At 41.5% G+C, this 18,043-nt stretch overlaps 1 protein-coding gene across 8 annotated transcripts in view; it reads left to right on the top strand.

The window, feature by feature from the left end:
- The window catches only part of RASSF7 (Ras association domain family member 7), a 94,819-nt gene that overhangs the window by 16,607 nt on the left and 60,169 nt on the right, over positions 1-18,043 (top strand). For 5 of the 8 annotated variants that reach the window (XM_053395225.1, XM_053395215.1, XM_053395249.1 and 2 more), the window contains one exon: positions 14,082-14,145. The exons of 1 other annotated variant lie outside the window; for it this stretch is intronic. The gene's annotated coding sequence lies outside the window, so the exon portion shown is untranslated. Of the gene's footprint in view, positions 1-14,081; positions 14,146-15,058; positions 15,194-18,043 lie in introns of those variants that run through there. 2 more of the 8 variants (XM_053395258.1, XM_053395268.1) reach the window with 2 other exon arrangements.

Genomic DNA, 18,043 nt, shown 5'->3' with positions numbered 1-18,043 from the left:
CAGTATTTTCAAATGAGGTGTTATCATTCTTCCCAAAGCCTCGCTGAATGCATCCCTGCTTTTTTAAGAGCTGTTTTACAAGACTCTTGGGAGTTGCACCTGTTATAAAAAATCTGTGAAAATAAGTATTATGTTGGAGCTGTATTACACGTGCCACAACCCTGTTTCTGCTTCCAGAATTTTTCTCGCTGTTCGTCAAAAATTAAATGTGTGTGTTAGCGCTTTTCATAGATGTTTAGACATTAGTTTAACTCTCAGTGGGCTCCTAGCGTCTTTCAAATGTAGCATTAGAAATTCCCTAAAGGCATTTGAGTTACAGTTTAATCTGAAGCACATATACAGTACAGAATTTGGAAGTAACACCTGACCTACTACAACATGGAGTTCAGCTGAATTTTCTTCCAAGTATGCTTGCTTAGGATTGGATGCTCAACTATATGGAAAAATAAACTTTTTTTCTGTTGGCCTCTTGAAACACATCAACTCTTTCTGAATTGGTAGAAAACAGTGGCCAGAAACTCAAGCATCTTAGGGAGAAACTAGATGTGGGCAGCCACATGTATGCATGCATGCATTTGTCATATTCTCATATAAGTAGAGGGTGGAGGTCCCCCCCTTCCCCCCCTCTTTTACACACAAGGTATGTGCAGTGATTCTCAAGTTGAGAATCCTGCATTGCAAGAGGTTGAACAAGATGACCCTCGGAGTCCCTCACAACTCTACAATTTTATGATTCTATGTGCAAGTAAGGGGGCCATTCCATGTGTCACCTGACTGCACTTTGTTGCTTGAAACACTTTTCTCCCCCACCTTGCTCACATCTGGTAGCAAAGCTGGGCTGGAAGAAAAGTCATTTGAGCAATGGAACTGAGTGAGGTAAGGAAGGGGAGGGAGAATGGTTTTGCTGCCCCACACCAGCTCTCGGCATAACATTACAAATACACCCCCTGTATTCCATTTTTTTTAATATATCTGAACAAAGAGGGCACATGAATAAATGAATGTGGCTGCCCTGTCTTTTCTCATTTAGCCCTAAGGCTACCATCCCTCTTACTTCTGAGTAAGTATGCTTGGGATCTTGCTGTAATAACCTGATCTAAGCATCTCCTTGGAAACAAGTTCTTTTGCTTGTTAATAGCAGTTGCAACAGCACAACCCTATGTATATTTAGTCTGAAGCAAGTCCAACTGTAAGAAGTATTCTCTGTGAGGGGCTATGTGTACAGGACTGTGGCCTTTATTTCCACATCAAGTGGCCTTTATAGTATTTCAGCCTAACATACAGTTGTAAGATAATGAATGACCACGTCCAAAATTACGGTAATTCCCAATTGGAGGAGCAGACCTTCTATGTGGCTATGTTAAAACGATTTTCACAAGGCTTTGTAACAGCCCAGGCAGGGTTCCTTTAAAGGTGCTTTAAAATGCACCTTATTTTTATTTGTTTGTTTTATGTTAGACTACTCTCGGTAATGAAAAGAACAACTGAAATTATCACGCGACTGATCCAGGGCTGCTAAACAAATTACAGCAGCATAAGGAAGTTCGCTGCTTCTAAAATATCCCGCCTTTAATGCTAAAGAGAAACCTGTCAGCACAAAGCTGTCCTCTGTTCCCCTTCAGGGCGGCAGAGGAGCGAGTTCTGGGGGTGGGGGTGCTTGGTTAATCCAAGAACAGGAACCACTGGTTGAGGGGAGCTCACTTTAAAGAAAGGCTGGGAGCTGCTGCTGCTGCTGTGTAGGAATCCGAGAGTTAATTTGGAGAAAGATCTTCAAGGATGTGATGTTACTGAATTTCAGGCAAGTTGTTGACAAGCCAAAACAATGCCTTTGCAAACAGGGAAAATCCAAATTAAAAGTGCAGAAGTTATTCTGGAATGTAAAGATCAATTATTGTACATGGCTCCACACTCCTTGCTCTGAGCAACTGGTTGCTTGAATTTGCACCTCAGGGTGCAATCCTGTGTTACTCATTGTTACCTCAGTTTGGGGTGAGGTTAAGTTGTACACAAATAATTTGTTAGCCTGCATCTGTAGAAGTTGACATTTGAGATTATTTCCAAAGATGAGAGTAATGGAGTGCAGTCAGTATCTGTAGTACCAAACCTTCATTTTCAGCCAAGCATAGCAGAAGAATAGACAAGCACCCTATGGAGAGTTATTGCTCAGCTCTCCTGTCTTAGCTTGTTGCTCATCACACTCAGAAATGTTGCCTAACTGCAACCCTTCCAATGAGTGTAATCAGCATAATAGCCTAGATTGGTTCCAGAGCTCCTTCTCTAGGTGGTTGGTTCACGGGCTGATGAGAGCATTTTCTGGCTTTGATGGTCAGGGATAATTAATTTACAATGTCATATAGATCAGGCTGTATTTTATTTATTTATTCTCTTTGCTGCAGAAAAGTACTATAATGTACATTTCCAGATGCTGAGGACAATTCTGGGTGTTGAGTACAACCATTCTGGAAGAAGTCCATTGCTGATAGCGGGGTTGGGTGTGTTTTATATATCAGTGACTTTCATCTTTTGTATACCTACTAACTTTAATCCAAGCTTTGACATGGGACCCACTATTAAGTTTACTCCTCTTATTTTCTCTCTCAGCCCTTCTCTGTTTCACCCTTCATGCAGCCTAGCCAGCCCTTTTGCACCAGCTGCTGATGTACATGTGTCCAAAAGCCACCATCTTAGATGACATTGCACACACAAATATAATGCATGACTTTCCTCCCTTGCCAGAAATCAGTATCAAAGCCTAGAAAAAAATAGAAATTGGTGTGAAAAACATAGATGCATAAAACTTTGGTCAGATTGCAGCCCACTTCTGGGTCCTGACTTATGACCCAACAGCTGAAGGCTACTCAGTGTGCATAGGTTTTTTTACAGGATAAAAGTGTATAGGTCCCTGCCTTGAGGAACTTACTATCTAAAATTCAATATGCAAAACAACAATGGAAATTGAGGTACATGGAGGCAGAGGTAAACAAGGAAAGAATACATACCTAATTAAGGGCAGATTCACACCATAGGTTTAAAGCACAACACATATTTAAAGCATGTGACTCCCCGCACAAGAACTGTGGGAACTGTAGTTTGCCACACACAAAGCTACAGTTCCCAGAACTCTTAACAAGCTGCAGTTACCAGGATTCTCTGACAGAAATCATGTACATTGAATGTGCATAAATGTGTGGTGTGGATCTGCTGGAAGCTACATGCGCTTGGACTTGGTTACAGCCCTCCACACTCACCCAGTCCCCGCCGTTAATGGGCAGGCGCTTGCATGCTGGGCGCATGTTGGGGGGTGCTTGGTTCACGGCCCCCCTGCCCCCCCATGCTATGCTAGTGGGTGAAGTGAGCTATTACCAGTGGAGAATCATGTGAAACAAAATAAGGTGGTACAACAACCTTTGCATACTTTTCTTTCCTTGTGATGTATGCAGTAAAATACTATTGATCAGTAATTGAACTTGATTTAATTCCGGTGGAATGAAGATCATTATCTGCAATCCTTCACTGCACTAGATTGTTTGGTTGATATAAATTACTCCTACAAGTAATTACTGCAATAAGGGCAGAGGTAGTAGTAAATTTCCTCTCACAGAGTTTAATAGTGATATATGCTATTTATTATTTATGGCAGCGTAAATCTGTAGCAAGGTTGATTAGGGTGCAGTGATTTGAAAGATAAGGGTATAGTTGCTAATGATGAACTAGTGGATTGAAGACGACCTGGTTAATTGAACATTAGCAAAAAAGATGTACTGTACTGACATTATAACATATTTGAAAGCAACACTGAAGATCTGATGAAAGTATATGCAATTATGTCCACATTTAGAGCAAAGCAAGCATTGTTAAACCTTTACGCGATGATTGGCCAATGCTTATCTTTGCCTCAAACTACAAGACTTAATTTCACTGGGGAATTATTTCTCAATTCCATAGATGTTTCTTCCAGTGCAATCCTGTTTGCCTTCAGCAAATAGATTTTTCAAGCTCAGAAATAGATATGAGAAGCCTGGAATTTCAGGACTGTAATCCTGTAATAGTAGTAGCAAATGAGCGCACAAAATGTAGCTACCAATTGTTTTAATTTTTCAAGGGCAGTTGGAAGGAGTACCAAGGGTCATCTAGTCCAACCCCCTGCAATCCTGGCATCTCAACCAAAGCATTAATGACAGATGGCCATCCAACCTCTGCTTAAAAACCTTCAAGGAAGGGGAATCTACAGCCTTCCAAGCAAGTCCATTCCATTGGGGAACAGCTCTTACTGTCAGAAAGTTCTTCCTGATGTTTTGTCGGAAATGTAAAAGTGTTATTGAAAAATTCCTTACCTTCCACTTTTTCATGCTTTCCCCCTACTCCTGTTTGCAGCCATTGTTCCAATAAACTTCTGGCACATTGGGTGAGGGAGAAAGGATGTCTCCATTGCTGTGACAACCAGGCCAATTCTCCTTTGCACTAACAGATTTACCCAAATATGCATCCCAGTGGGAGTAAAGTGATTCAAGAGGAACTTCAGCATTTTTATATGCATTGAAATACATTATTTTTAACAGAATGCCTATTTGGGTATTTCAATGTGATGGGTGCATTCTTTATTCACTCTGATAGTTCTATACACTTTTCTCAACAGATGCAAAAAATGCCTAAATGTGCCTTTCTATTTTAACTGAGCACCCGCGAAACTACCTGTACAACAGAAGGCAACCCCCCACCAAACCAAATTAAAGTTTTGATAATATAGGATTGTTGGCCTGAAGGTTTGACACTATGCATGTTTACTCAGAAGTAAATTCAAACTGAGTGGGGATCAGCTGCATCTTCACAACTGCATGGCATTTTGCTCCAGCTGTAATAGGAAATGCATATTTTCTTCATGCTTTCATGGTAAACATGCAGTGCCAACAGCAGAACAAGTCGTCTTCAAAACCATGTGGAAACTCCACCTTTTGCATCTGAAACCTCCATTTCTACTGTGCTTCAAGTCCCAGCAGGTTCCCTTGCCTTCTGCACTGTGCTCAAGCATGCTCGAGAAGTTTTTCTGGAAAAACTTAGATTACCGTTCCCAGTGGCTTCCAGAAGAAATGAAAGTTCATGATAAATTAATTCCCAAATTCTTATTCTGAATCTAAAATCTGCTATCCTAGGAGCGGGGAGCCAAATGTAGCTTTCCCGGTCTCTCTTGATGGCCCGCAGGACTCTTCCTCAGACGACACCACACCCCTCACTGACTTGGCTTTGCACCATCCTTGAATAGTTCTGTCTGGCTGGAGTATGTCTTAAACTCTGTTAATGTCTGTCACTTACATGGCTGGAGGGCACAGAGGGGTGGGTGGATGTGTAGGAACTAGCCTGCTGTGTAAAGTTAAAATTTACATTTTATGTAAATATACTCACATATGCTTTTGGCCCCACCCAATGGCATATGGCCCCTGGAAGATTACCCAGAGATGAATATGGCCCTTGAACACAAAAAGGTTCCACACCCCTGTGCTGTCCTTTTGTAGAAGGGAAATTATAATAAGAACTAGTCTTCTGCTTCATCTTGTGATCAGGAGGAGTTAGATGACAAAGATAGCAACCCCTCAAGCATTTATAGATTTTAATCAATTTTTTATTCTTTGCCTATTTCCTTTGCTGGAATGAGATTTCTGTGAGGCAGTGAAATCTTCATAACAGGCCAACAACTAAGCCCTCCTCTGTTGAGTATAATGGTTCCCCACCTAAAACAGCCCCCTGGATTGTGGTCGTGTTGTTGTTTAGTCGTTTGTCTGACTCTTCGTGACCCCATGGACCAGAGCACGCCAGGCACTCCTGTCTTCCACTGCCTCCCGCAGTTTGGTCAAACTCATGCTGGTAGCTTCGAAAACACTGTCCAACCGTCTCGTCCTCTGTCGTCCCCTTCTCCTTGTGCCCTCCATCTTTCCCAACATCAGGGTCTTTTCCAGGGAGTCTTCTCTTCTCATGAGGTGGCCAAAGTATTGGAGCCTCAGCTTCAGGATCTGTCCTTCCAGTGAGCACTCAGGGCTGATTTCCTTAAGAATGGATACGTTTGATCTTCTTGCAGTCCATGGGACTCCAGCAAGAGTCTCCTCCAGCACCATAATTCAAAAGCATCAATTCTTTGGCTATCAGCCTTCTGATTGTGGTCGTAGCCAACCTATTTCTTCTTCTTCTTTTACTTTGTTTTGCTGATTATACATGCACAAAAGCTTTTGAAGATGTGACTAAAAGGAAGCAATGGCATCTTGTGCTTGTTCCTTCCCTTTTGATTGCTCATCCAAATGCAACAGGGAGACAAACACCAGCTCTTTGTTGAGAATAACATTGTCCTATGCCCTGGGGTATCTATCATGAATGCTGTGTATTTATTACATCCTTTTTTTCATATTATGCATTCAGCAAGGCTGGAAAATAATTGTCCCAAGCCACTCTACCTGTCAGACAGATGCTTAAGTTAATGATGGATTAAGCTGCTTTTGGATGGAAAATGCTGTTAAAATGGATTCTAAGCAGCTCCATTTCCTTATCCCTGCTTTACATTTTAAAAAAGGTAGATCCATGTTTAAAGACATGAATCTTCCATGGTCATGTGTAGTTGAGATTGGAGCTGGCAGGAAGCCACTGCCCGTCCTAGCTCCTTGACCTTGCTTCTGTCTGAGTGTTACATAGTTGTGCAAGCACATATTTATTAGGTTCACACCTAGGTGTATGTAGATAATGAATGTTTCATGTATGTACTGAAAAAAATACAATGCATGTAGCATCTCTCAGAGTTGCAACAGCATATTGCTCCTTTTGGAAGTGTGTGAGAATAATTCAACCATTGCAGTTTCATCACAAGAGTTCAGGTCTGATGATCCCTCTAGAGCCCTTCTCCTCTTCTATTCATGAGGAAGTACATCTTCTGTGCCGAAACATTTTCAGGGTGTCTACACTTTCATTAAGGATGAGGGTGGCGCTGTGGTGTAAACCACCGAGCCTTGGGCTTGCTGATCAGAAGGTCGGCGGTTTGAATCCCCACGACGGAGTGAGGTCCCATTGCTCTGTCGCAGCTCCTGCCATCCTAGCAGTTCGAAAGCACATCAAAGTGCAAGTAGATAAATAGGTACCGCTCCAGCAGGAAGGTAAACGGCGTTTCCGTGCGCTGCACTGGTTCGCCAGAAGCGGCCTAGTCATGCTGGCCACATGACCCGGAAAAACTGTCTGCGGACAAACGTCAGCTCCCTCGGCCAGTAAAGCGAGATCAGAGCCACAACCCCAGAGTCGTTCACAATTGGACTTAACTGTCAGGAGTCCTTTACCTTTATCTTTTTACACTTTCAAGGGCATAGCTAGGATTTATTTTAGGGGGGCAAGCTTTGTTTAATGGGGGCAGAACCAAGTTATTTGCAATGCAATTTGTCAGTTAGTCGAGTATTTTTATTTATTTACTTGATTTGGCTATGCCAATGGTACCAAGGTATTTGGAAGTAGCAGTAGTAGTAGTAGTAGTGGAGGAGGAGGAGGAGGAGGAGGAAGAAGAAGAAGAAGAAGAAGAAGAATTGTTGAAAGGACCAGCAAATCAGTCTTTTTGCAACTTACTGAGTCCTCTTACTGAAGTACTTGGAAGCAATAGCAATACCTGGTCTCTGTATCAAGGCATCACCTGGTGCCTTCTCCTTCACTTTATCTGACCTTATGAATGTTAATTACAAGTAGGCAGATTCTGCACTGGACAAAGTTTTTTGTCAAAACCAGATTTTTATTCTAATTAATTCTACACCAACTCCCGTATTTGATCCAAAGCTCAGCAAGATTCTGGAATTACTGTTCCAGGACCTGTAAAGGACTGCTAAGCATCAGTGAAGATGCACGGAGACTTCTGGCAACTGGTCAATGATGACATTACCAACATTGACATGCAGTGCTCTGGTGGGCTCTGCACATGTGCAGTGAGAGTGAAGATCATCCTAGGCCATGCAAAGCCTTCCTGAATGAGTGTGGTGCCCAGCTCTGCAATCTCACCTCAGTCCTGTACTTCAGGCCTCTTTGCCAACACAACATTGCCACATCAGTAAAGAAGCTTCCTTGTACATATGCAGCACTTAGCATGACATGGATGTCTTTTGATAGAACAGTACTGGATTCTAGTAAGTGCCAGTTTGTTTGTTTTGCCACTACATCATGAATAGAACTGTTGTTTCACTGCCAGATTCTATCTGGAACAGAATTCGACAGCAACTCGACTGGCATGTTTGTCATCACTTTCTCTCATCTCTAGAGCTTGTTTGTTTTGAACATTTTTTATAATTCTTCATAATAATATCAGATTACAGGGTGTTGTACAACATACAACATTTAAAACAAAAGACAAGAAAACAGCAAATAATTCTTCACAACTTCAAAACAAACTACAACATGTGCAAGATTGGTATGTGATCAGGCACTTCAGATATTTGGGTCCCAAGCCATTTAGGGCTTTAAAAGTAAGGAGGAGGAGTTAAGGAACAGAAGACTGAAAAAATAAATTTTATCACTCTCTATTGAAGATCTTCTCTTTAATCCTGTTTCACAGCTCTCAGGACATATACTGGTGCCCCTTAGTCCTGTCCCTGACATTGCTTCTGTCTTAGCAGAAATATTGTCCTTCTAGATTTTAGAAGGTTTTATTTATTGCTTGTAGCTGAGGTTTCATCCTTAATACGGATCTACAGTTTACAGAATTAGCCACTAGAGTGAATTCTAAAACTTAAGAAGTTTTGATGAATTCTAAATTCTAAATATTTAGTTAGTTAAAACATTATAACATAGTAGGTATATTATCTCCTGTAGTTGCACATAAATTAGCCGGTTTTCTTCCAAGAATTCATAGCCACCAGTCATCAGGAATTGTTTTATTTTAAAGAAAAAAACAAAGTAGGCCTAGCATCTTCACCCTTGGATAATTTCTGCATATGCACCCGCCCCCCCCATGCCAGGTGGCCAGGTGGGTAAGTCATAAATTAAAATTTCCCAGTGTTTGGTGTCCTCAATTCAACGACAATAAATAAAGCAACATAAGAGTGCCTCTTATTAAACACTATTATAGTGCGATGACTTGTTGCTTATTGCAGAACTCAAAAGCTTCATAGACAGAGTTGCAGAGAAGATTTATGTGTCCCAGCTTACTCCCCCAATTATGAAACTGAACAGGTTTGTTTCTACCCCAGCTCTTGCCTGCTCTGTTGGTGACCCTGCTGTCCTCCTTGGCTCTGCATGCAGAAACATCTGGATTCTGTCAGTAGGCACTTCAGAGAGACCTTGCTCGGCTAGGTATATCAGTACAGCTCAAACTGAAGATGTGCAGTCTTGTGTTTAAACCAGACTAAATCAACTGTCAGTCAGACACATTTCCCAATGACGCTGATGGACATCCCTTTTTCACATCCCATCTGTGATTAATCTGATTATGGAAAAGTTATTTTACACCCTTAATGTGGATCTCTTCTCCTTGCTGGGTAGTGCTGCGCATGATTTTTTTGTGAACCAGTCAGTCATGCAATTTAATGTGCACAAATGGCTAACGTGTGTCCCGCCAGAAGTTGCCGGGACTCTTACTACCATCATCTCTGACTCTTGGCTATGCTTTAACAACAGCTGGAAAGTCTCCTTCCAGAGTTCCCTTCCAAAGGGCTTGTATACTCAGAAGAACAAAGTAATAGGCCTTACTCCCAGGTAAGCATGTAGGGTTCCACCCTAAATTACTACAGGCCAGAAAGTGGATGTAAGAAGCTGTTGGGGTAGAAGGCATATCTCTCAAAGGACAAGAAGATAAAATGTCATTAACAGAGGGTTAGAAATCAGATATGACTGAAATAACTACTATGTATCATCTGCTTGCTTATTATTAACAATCAGTAGCCTGCTTTGCAATGTAAGAATAACAACCCTTTGGCTTCTCCTCAAAATATCTTCACATTGTTCTCTGTCCGCACCCCAACAAGTGAGATCAGTATCATACTCATTTTATAGATAAGTAGACTGACCTCAGTCAAATAATGATCTCACTTAGTACAGTCTCCTGCATTTTTAATGGGAGATCTCCTTCCAGCATACCTGCTTCATCTCGGAATGCTTGCACTCCATCTGAAAATAAAATTGGTGCAATTTTAAAAGAAGTTGCTGGAAATTAGAATTCATTGTTATATTTAAAATTCAAAACCATACATAGTTAATAATTGAGACCTTAGTTCTTCTCTTATAATGTAAGAGGCTCAAATATCATCTAAGACATTAGGTCAACTCTGCTGTTTAGGATTTTGGTGTCAGTTTTCTGACAATAAAACTATCATTATAGGGTTGCCTCGCAGGGTTGCCATATTTTGAAGAGCGAAAAAGAGGACACATTTGCCGGTGCCTGGGGCAGGGGGGAGGGGAGGGGGTGCAGGAGCAGGTACATTCTGCAATGTCCCTTCAAAATATACAAAAACAAGGACTTGGTCCTTTCCTGCACCATGCAAAACTCACACAGTATGTATATGTTTTGCACTTGGTTGTCTAGTACTGCGTATCCAACATATAAGGTATCCCGCTCCCGCACCTCCGGACATTTTGGCAAATTCAAAAAGTCCACTGGAACAGAAATGTTATCCCTGAAAAAGAGGACATGTCCTGGAAAAAGAGGACATATGGCAACCCTACCTTAGGGCAATACCTGGCTCAGGTCTTGGACTTACCGGTTTATAAGAGAGTATCTCAATAGGAGCTAGTGGTAGAACATGGCTGCTTGGTACAGGGCCACTCTGGGATATTCTGAATGGGGGGGGAGGTGAAGAGGGCAGTAGCATACCTCTCTGCCCATCCCCTACCCCTAAGGGATGATATAATCTAGGTTAGGTGTCTTTGAAAGGCATAGGAAGGAGTTATGCCAGAGTTTGGAGTCAGGGAGTATGGCAGAGTGTGGCAGAAAGGCAGGGATGGGGAAGATGGGTTTTAGGGGCTCATCTGGAGAGCAAAGATGGCAAGTGAATTGCTCCAATTCTCTCCCTGGAAAAACCCTGATGTTGGGAAAGATGGAGGGCACAAGGAGAAGGGGACAACAGAGGACAAAATGGTTGGATAGTGTTCTTGAAGATACCAGCATGAGTTTGACAAAACTGCAGGAGGCAGTGGAAGACAGGAGTGCCTGGCGTGCTCTGGTCCATGGGGTCACGAAGAGTTGGACATGACTAAACGACTAAACAACAACAACAAAACTCAGTGCTAGCTCACATGCAGGTAAGGGAGTTGATCTGTGTATATAACTAAATGATCCAATGGACTAAACTGCAGCCCATGCTGCCATTTACCAGAACAGAGGAAACTTGTGCCTCTGTTTTAAAGTAAATGTGAATTGGCATTTTAGCTTTGGTGGTAATTAGTGTTGGGGTTGTACATGAAGGAGCCAATACTGTATGGGACTGGCAGAATTGACGAGCAGAATCCGTGACCAGGGAGAAGAGTCGGCTGAAGAAGATTGGAAAAAATTTAAGGACTATTTACAGAAATACTGTAAAATTAAGGAAAGTTAAATGGTGTTGGATTGAAACTAAGGGGTTTCTAGCTGTAATGATATAAAGGAACATAGATGGGGGGGAAAGGGTTTGAAAAATAAGGTAATGTTATAAGCTGTAATGCTTTAAATGAAGGATTTGCTGAACAAATAACCTTAATTGGGATACAAGGAGGAGAAGTATGAGGAGGTCTGAGAAATTTGTTATTTTAAAGTATGATTTATGAATTTTATGTCTTTTTTAATGTTTTTGTTTGTTCTGTTTTTGTTTGTTTAAAAAATTGGAAAATCTAATAAATATTCTTTAAAAAAAAAACCATGAAGGAGCCAATAAATATATTGCTGAGAGGGCCAGCGATGTAATGGCAAGGAGGGAGGCCACTCCTTGGCCACAGGCCTGTCCTGGCTGCTGCCATCAATAGGAAAATGTAGTTCATTTTAAAAATAAGTTGGCAAGAATACAATTGCTTATGAGCAGGTTGCTTCTTCCCATCTTGTGCTTGAAACAAGTATGAACTGAATGACTAGAAGGTATGCTAATGCTGCTAACTATACGTCAATCATCGTAGATTTAAAAGTAAAAAGGTCTAGATTCTATTCTTTCCCCTGTCCCAAATGTCTGGTTGACTTTAGGCAACTAATTCCCCCACCTCCCCTTCCACAGAAATAATAATAACCTTGTCCTTTCATGCAGCAATTTGAAAGAATGAATCAAACATAAACACAGGGTGTAGGCCATCATTTCAGAGGCTATTAACTAGGTCTGTAAAACATGACATCACTGTAGCACCCAAAGCACAGACTAAAGCTAAAAGGGGCAGGAGGAGAGGAACAGTACAGTTACATTTAGAGCAGGGTGTTCTGAAGCCATCTTTTCTTATTTTATTATTTTCCTCAGTTCATCAGATATTGGTGTTTTTTATCCTATTCCTGGAATTAATTTTATTTCTTTGGAACTTGGTTGTTTGCTGTTGTTTTAATGTTGCAAAAAGTATTGATGCTTCTCATAAGTGTATTTTTAAATTACCGGAAGCATTTGGTTGTTTACATAAACATTCACAATACACAGTTTCATAACTATTACATTCAGTGTCAAGAAAAAGAAAATAGGACCAGCAAATCAAGAAATACCGAAGAGAGAATCCCAAAAGCAGTTTGTAAAAGTCTAGCCACTGCATGGCATCTAAGTATCAGGAGAGAGAAGGTAAACCTTCCTTAGGTGGGTATGTCCCAGGTAAACTTCCTGACAGAGGAGGAACCTGGAGCAGGGCATGTGAGGGATGTCATTAAATGGTAAATGCTGTTCCTTAGTCATCTTCCAGATTGGTTCTCTCTAATATTTAAAATATTTTTATACTGTACTTCAATCATACTCCCAGGGCAGTTTACATAAAGACTTTTTAAAAAATGTAAACAAACAAAAATAAGCTAAAAGCTGCAACATTAGAGAAGCAGCATAAAACAACTAGTAGGATTAAAACTTCATCTAAAACATCCTGGAAAATAAAAAAAGATCTGTGCCTGACACCAAAATAAAGTAGGGCACCAGCAAACCTCTCTGGGGTCAGTGTTCAACAATGCTCTATGTACTTCTAAATGCAGGTGCCAGTTTTGAAACTACTTTATTGGCTACCAGATCTGAATTTCACCCCCCCCCAAACTTTACAATCAGTCAGGTATGATTTCTTTATTTCAGTATTAGATTGCCATCAACTAAGATCAGAGCTATTTTGTGGTGGCCCTGGATTTAGAGAATGCCTTCCCTGGGTAGGTAGATCATTTTACATCCTCCTTCTGTTTTCAGAGACAGGTAAAAAAACTTTGTGTGTTCTTTCATGCTTTAAGGGAGCTAAGATCTTAGATTGCTGACTTTTTAAGATTCCGTTTTAGTTTCTACAACTCTTTCAATAATGTGCTTTATTATATTAAAACGGTATATGCAAACCATTTTGAAAACACTTTTGAATATAGACGGTATTTAGAAACTCAGGAACAAATTCAAAATTGTGTGGTGTTGAATTTTCCATATCACCATGCCCAATGGAACCACCCCTTCCACCCCCCTGTTTTGTTATGGAGGATTCCACCCTCATCCAATTTTTGAAGCACAAGGGCACATAGGAAGGTGAGGATGGAAAAGCACTGTTGCATAAGCGGAAGTCTCTGTGCACTGCTTTCACTGATGGGCCTCATTAGATGAATCCTGTTGTAAATAATTACAACCTGCTTAAAAAGGTGGAGTCTGGGAATTCTGTTGCCAAGATTAAGCACATACTGCATGTTTGAAACTAACTTTGGTATTTGGTAACAAAGCATACCTTTTTGTTATGCCAGTGGTGCCATGGACCCCCTGGGTGGGCTACATGTACCACCAGTTGGGAACCACTGTTCCCAATACAACATGGCAGGTGGCTTTCCAGCTGTTGCAACCGACTCATAGGCTCATGGCTGAGGAGGATAAAACAGACATCCACACTAGAAGAGCTAAGACAAGTATCCTCCAGTAGTTTTCCAAGAGTTACAACAACCCAGAAAGCTAAGCCAGTATTATTATTCTTAATTGCAGATGGAGTTGGACTGAATATGAGAAAGAGGCTTGACTAAATCTACTTAAGGAGCTCATAGCAAAGGTGAGATGGGCCTTCAAGATTTCCTGGTTCACTGCTGTGTACTTGCCCATTAATGCTACAGAAGCTTTAAGGACTGGAATACTACTAACTAGCACAAGACATGGGCAGCAAATAACGTTGGATGCATGGACGTAGCCAGGGGGGCAGCTGCCCCCCTAGATCAAGTAAAACAACAGAAATACTTAACTGACCAATCACATCAGTCCTGGTCCCCCCTAACAAAAATCCTGGCTACGCCCATGGTTGGATGGTATAATACTCTCTCTTTACCTATGGGTTCCAGGGATAGAGTACTTTGGTTTTTCCTATCTCAGGTCAGCACTCAGTAGAGACAGAAAGATTTATAAGCAGTTGTTGTTGTTGTTGTTGTTGTTATTTAGGCCCAGCCCATGGGACTAAACCACACTAGGGAGGTATGAGAGGCCTGTTCTATTAAAAGCCCCTTAAGAAGGATTCAGTATACTGTACCACAACAGATGGGTGGTGCTGTGGGTTAAACCACAGAGCCTAGGACTTGCCTAGGACTTGCTCGGTCCCTGCTCCTGCCAACCTAGCAGTTTGAAAGCACGCCAAAGTGCAAGTAGATAAATAGGTACTGCTCCAGCGGGAAGGTAAACGGCGTTTCCATGTGCTGCTCTGGTTCGCCAGAAGCGGCTTAGTCATGCTGGCCACATGACCTGGAAGCTGTACCCCGGCTCCCTCGGCCAATAAAGCGAGATGAGCGCTGCAACCCCAGAGTCGGTCACGACTGGACCTAATGGTCAGGGGTCCCTTTACCTTTTTACCTTTACCACAACACAGCATGCTTTTGTAAAATGTTTTGTGGCGCAGTACAGCTTCAAAACAGGCAGCATCTCTCATGGCTCACTTCTGGGATACACACCCAGGATCTGAATTATCAACTCTATCCTTATGCAAGACTTGGTACTAGAACTTGAGAGCAGAGAAGCATTTTGAGAATCAGGGAAGGTATCTAAGCAAGTGCCAAGACAGGCTTGTGCTGTGCTGTGCTGTGCTGAAGTGGCTTCTTCATGTTTGGAGAAGAGAGGTCAGTGCTAGATAAACAGTAACGCTGTTCCAGTAGCCCTAGTCCTCCCATAACACTGTCACTGGGGAGGGAAGAAAAACTCTGAACAGCTGCAGCTTTATGCTTTTGAACCTAGCTGTACAAGAGAGGGTCAGCGGGTCACTGTTGTCAGTGCCCCTGGGAAGGAGGAAGCTTCTCCTGGAGAGTCTTTTAAAAACGTTAACTAAATTAGTGTGACTGCATTGCTAACTGCTTGAAAGATCCAGATGGCTAAGGTCATCAGCTTCCTTGCAGGCAGACACACTGAAGCTGTTTGCATTCCCATACTCAGTAACATAATGAATCCTGCTATGTCCCAGGAAGGGGGGTGGCGGGAATGCATGCTGGTTGGTACCTGTGAAAAACCAACACTGGTGGGCCCTGTGTGGGGGTGGATTGTTACCAGCTCTGTTGCTTCAGCTTTGTTTTTCTTCACAAACTGGTTTTTTAGCACAGGCTACAATCCTAAACACATCTAAGTGAAAACAAGCTTCACTGAAAGTGGTGACCTTATTGCATTTAACATCTAAGGATGCAATCCTAACCCCATTTACCAAGGAGTAGGCCTCACTGAATTAACTAGGACTGACTTTTGTGTAGACATGGTTAGAAATGCGCTGTAAAGCATTCCTTTTACATTGCAATTCTACGTATGCTTCCACTTAAAGTCTCACATGACCATCCTATACATCTATACTTAGAAGCAAGGCCTGTTGATTTCAATAGTGCTTATTCACAGGTTTGTGGATATAGGATTGCAGCCCTAGGCCCTCTTTCAACATGGCAGTTTGCCTCTAAAGAGTAACCTTTGAAAAGGTTCCCATTCACTCAATTTGTTAAAGCATAACTTTTTTAAAGAAATCCCAGTATATAAGTAGGACAAACCAACAGAAGTCTAGGGGTCTTATTATGATTCCCTTGCAATACCTATTTGTTTAGGCATGCATGGGATCACTCCACAAAAGAAATGTGTGACCTGAAAATGGTATTCTATGTAACTTCATCGGCTCTTGGATCAAACCTCAGGGTTTTCTTACAGTAGAGACTACCATGAAATAGTCCTTGTGTTTTCAATGTGAGCATGTAAAACAAAAAAAAGTTATCCATGCAACGCCATCCATTTTCATGGTGCTCTACAGAGCTTTAGCAATGAAAGCATCTCTGCAGTTGGGATGGTGTTAAAGAAAATACCTGTGAGATTTTTCTTACCTGGCTGCCTTTTGCTTCCCATATTTCATAAAATGGAATCATAGCATTGGAAGGGACCCCGGGGGTCATCTAGTTTGCTGCACGGTGAGTGCAAGTTGCAACGTGCATTGTAACACCCAGGGTCAACATTATCACTTCTGACAACAGGCTGCAGCAGCCATGGGACTTTTGCCAGTAGGAGAATGTCAGTGTCAACATGCTACACAGCTTTTGAGAATCACCCATTGATACGAGCCTTGTCCAGAAAGAGAAACTTCCTTGTGAGAATATCTTCTGGGTGTGGTGAGCCAGGAGTCCACCATACAATGTAACTTATCTGCTCCCCCCCCCCTTCTTTCTTTTTTCTGCTGCTGCTGGGGCCTGGGTGAGGAAAAAACTGCAGTCAGTTGCCCACAGTTTCTCAAAGCTTAAACAAATCATGCAGTAAATTCCCAAGTTCAAGACATATGTTTAGGAACATTTTAAATAAATACATACATAAAACTTTCCATTTATAACTTTGCAGTAAGATAATGTTGGCATTTAATTGTCCAGATGAATAAACTTATACATAGTGCATTACTTTTCAAGAAGAGAAAAACCCTTTAAAAACCCAGAAAGGGGAGTGAAATAGGATAAATTCCAGTTAAGATATGAATTGGCAGGAATACTAAAAGCAATTTTAAAATAGAAAATGTTCCGATGTATCCAAAATAATTTGAAATCCATACTTAAAATCCTATTCTTTACCCCTTAGTCCTTCAATGAGTGGGTAAATATGAACAAAAGGACCCATTTACTGATAACATTGTGCAACTGCAGGTGATGAGCACCTGGGGCTTGTGTGTGTGTGTGTGTGTGTGTGTGTGTGTGTGTGTGTGTTTACAAGTGCTGATCAAACACTTCTCTGCTAAGATCAATGAGAGCTGCAGTTTCTTCCTGTCTCTGAAAAGTATCTGTGATGCTCCCGTTATACTTAAGTAGCAGTAAGAAGGAGCCTACCTTTCCTTAGAAGATTTGTTTACTCAATTATCAGGCCAAAGGGATGAGAAAGAAGGGTGTGGGGCTGAGGTGGTCCATCACCAGGTCACCAGGGTCATGGAATAAACCAGAAGGCATAGCTAGGGAGCAACAAAGTTAAAAATTCAGAAGAAGCTTTGTGGCTGTAGATGTCAGATCAAGTAACCACTTGGAGGGTTGTTTAGGCAAACTTACTTTCACAAGGCAGCAAAACTTAATTTAAACCAGGACTCAAATAGGTATTGAATCCCAGGTACCAGTATTTAAATGTTTAGGTAATGCTTTGGAGGACAGGCACTTTGTGTGCAAGATAATTAAATTAGCTGTAGATCAGCTGAATAACAGAGCCACCAATGTATATTTTGTGTACTCGATAAGCATTATAAACAAATTTAATTCTTAACAACTGGGAAGTGAAGTTCATTGTACGACAGAATCAACCACCAGTTTTACCACCTGGCCATCAGCCATTCACATACTATATGTTTCTCCTTTGCATTTAATCTGCATGAAATTAACTCCAGAGAATCTTTGGGTTAGGCTGATCCTTGGAAGACAGAAGCAGACAGAGTTCTGTAGCAACTTTCAGTGTGGCCTTCAGTACTTCAACAAATCAGAAATGAG

The sequence above is a fragment of the Podarcis raffonei genome, chromosome 1, assembly GCF_027172205.1.
Source record: "Podarcis raffonei isolate rPodRaf1 chromosome 1, rPodRaf1.pri, whole genome shotgun sequence".
NCBI classification, from domain to species: domain Eukaryota; kingdom Metazoa; phylum Chordata; class Lepidosauria; order Squamata; family Lacertidae; genus Podarcis; species Podarcis raffonei.
This window is presented reverse-complemented; position numbering and strand designations above follow the sequence as displayed.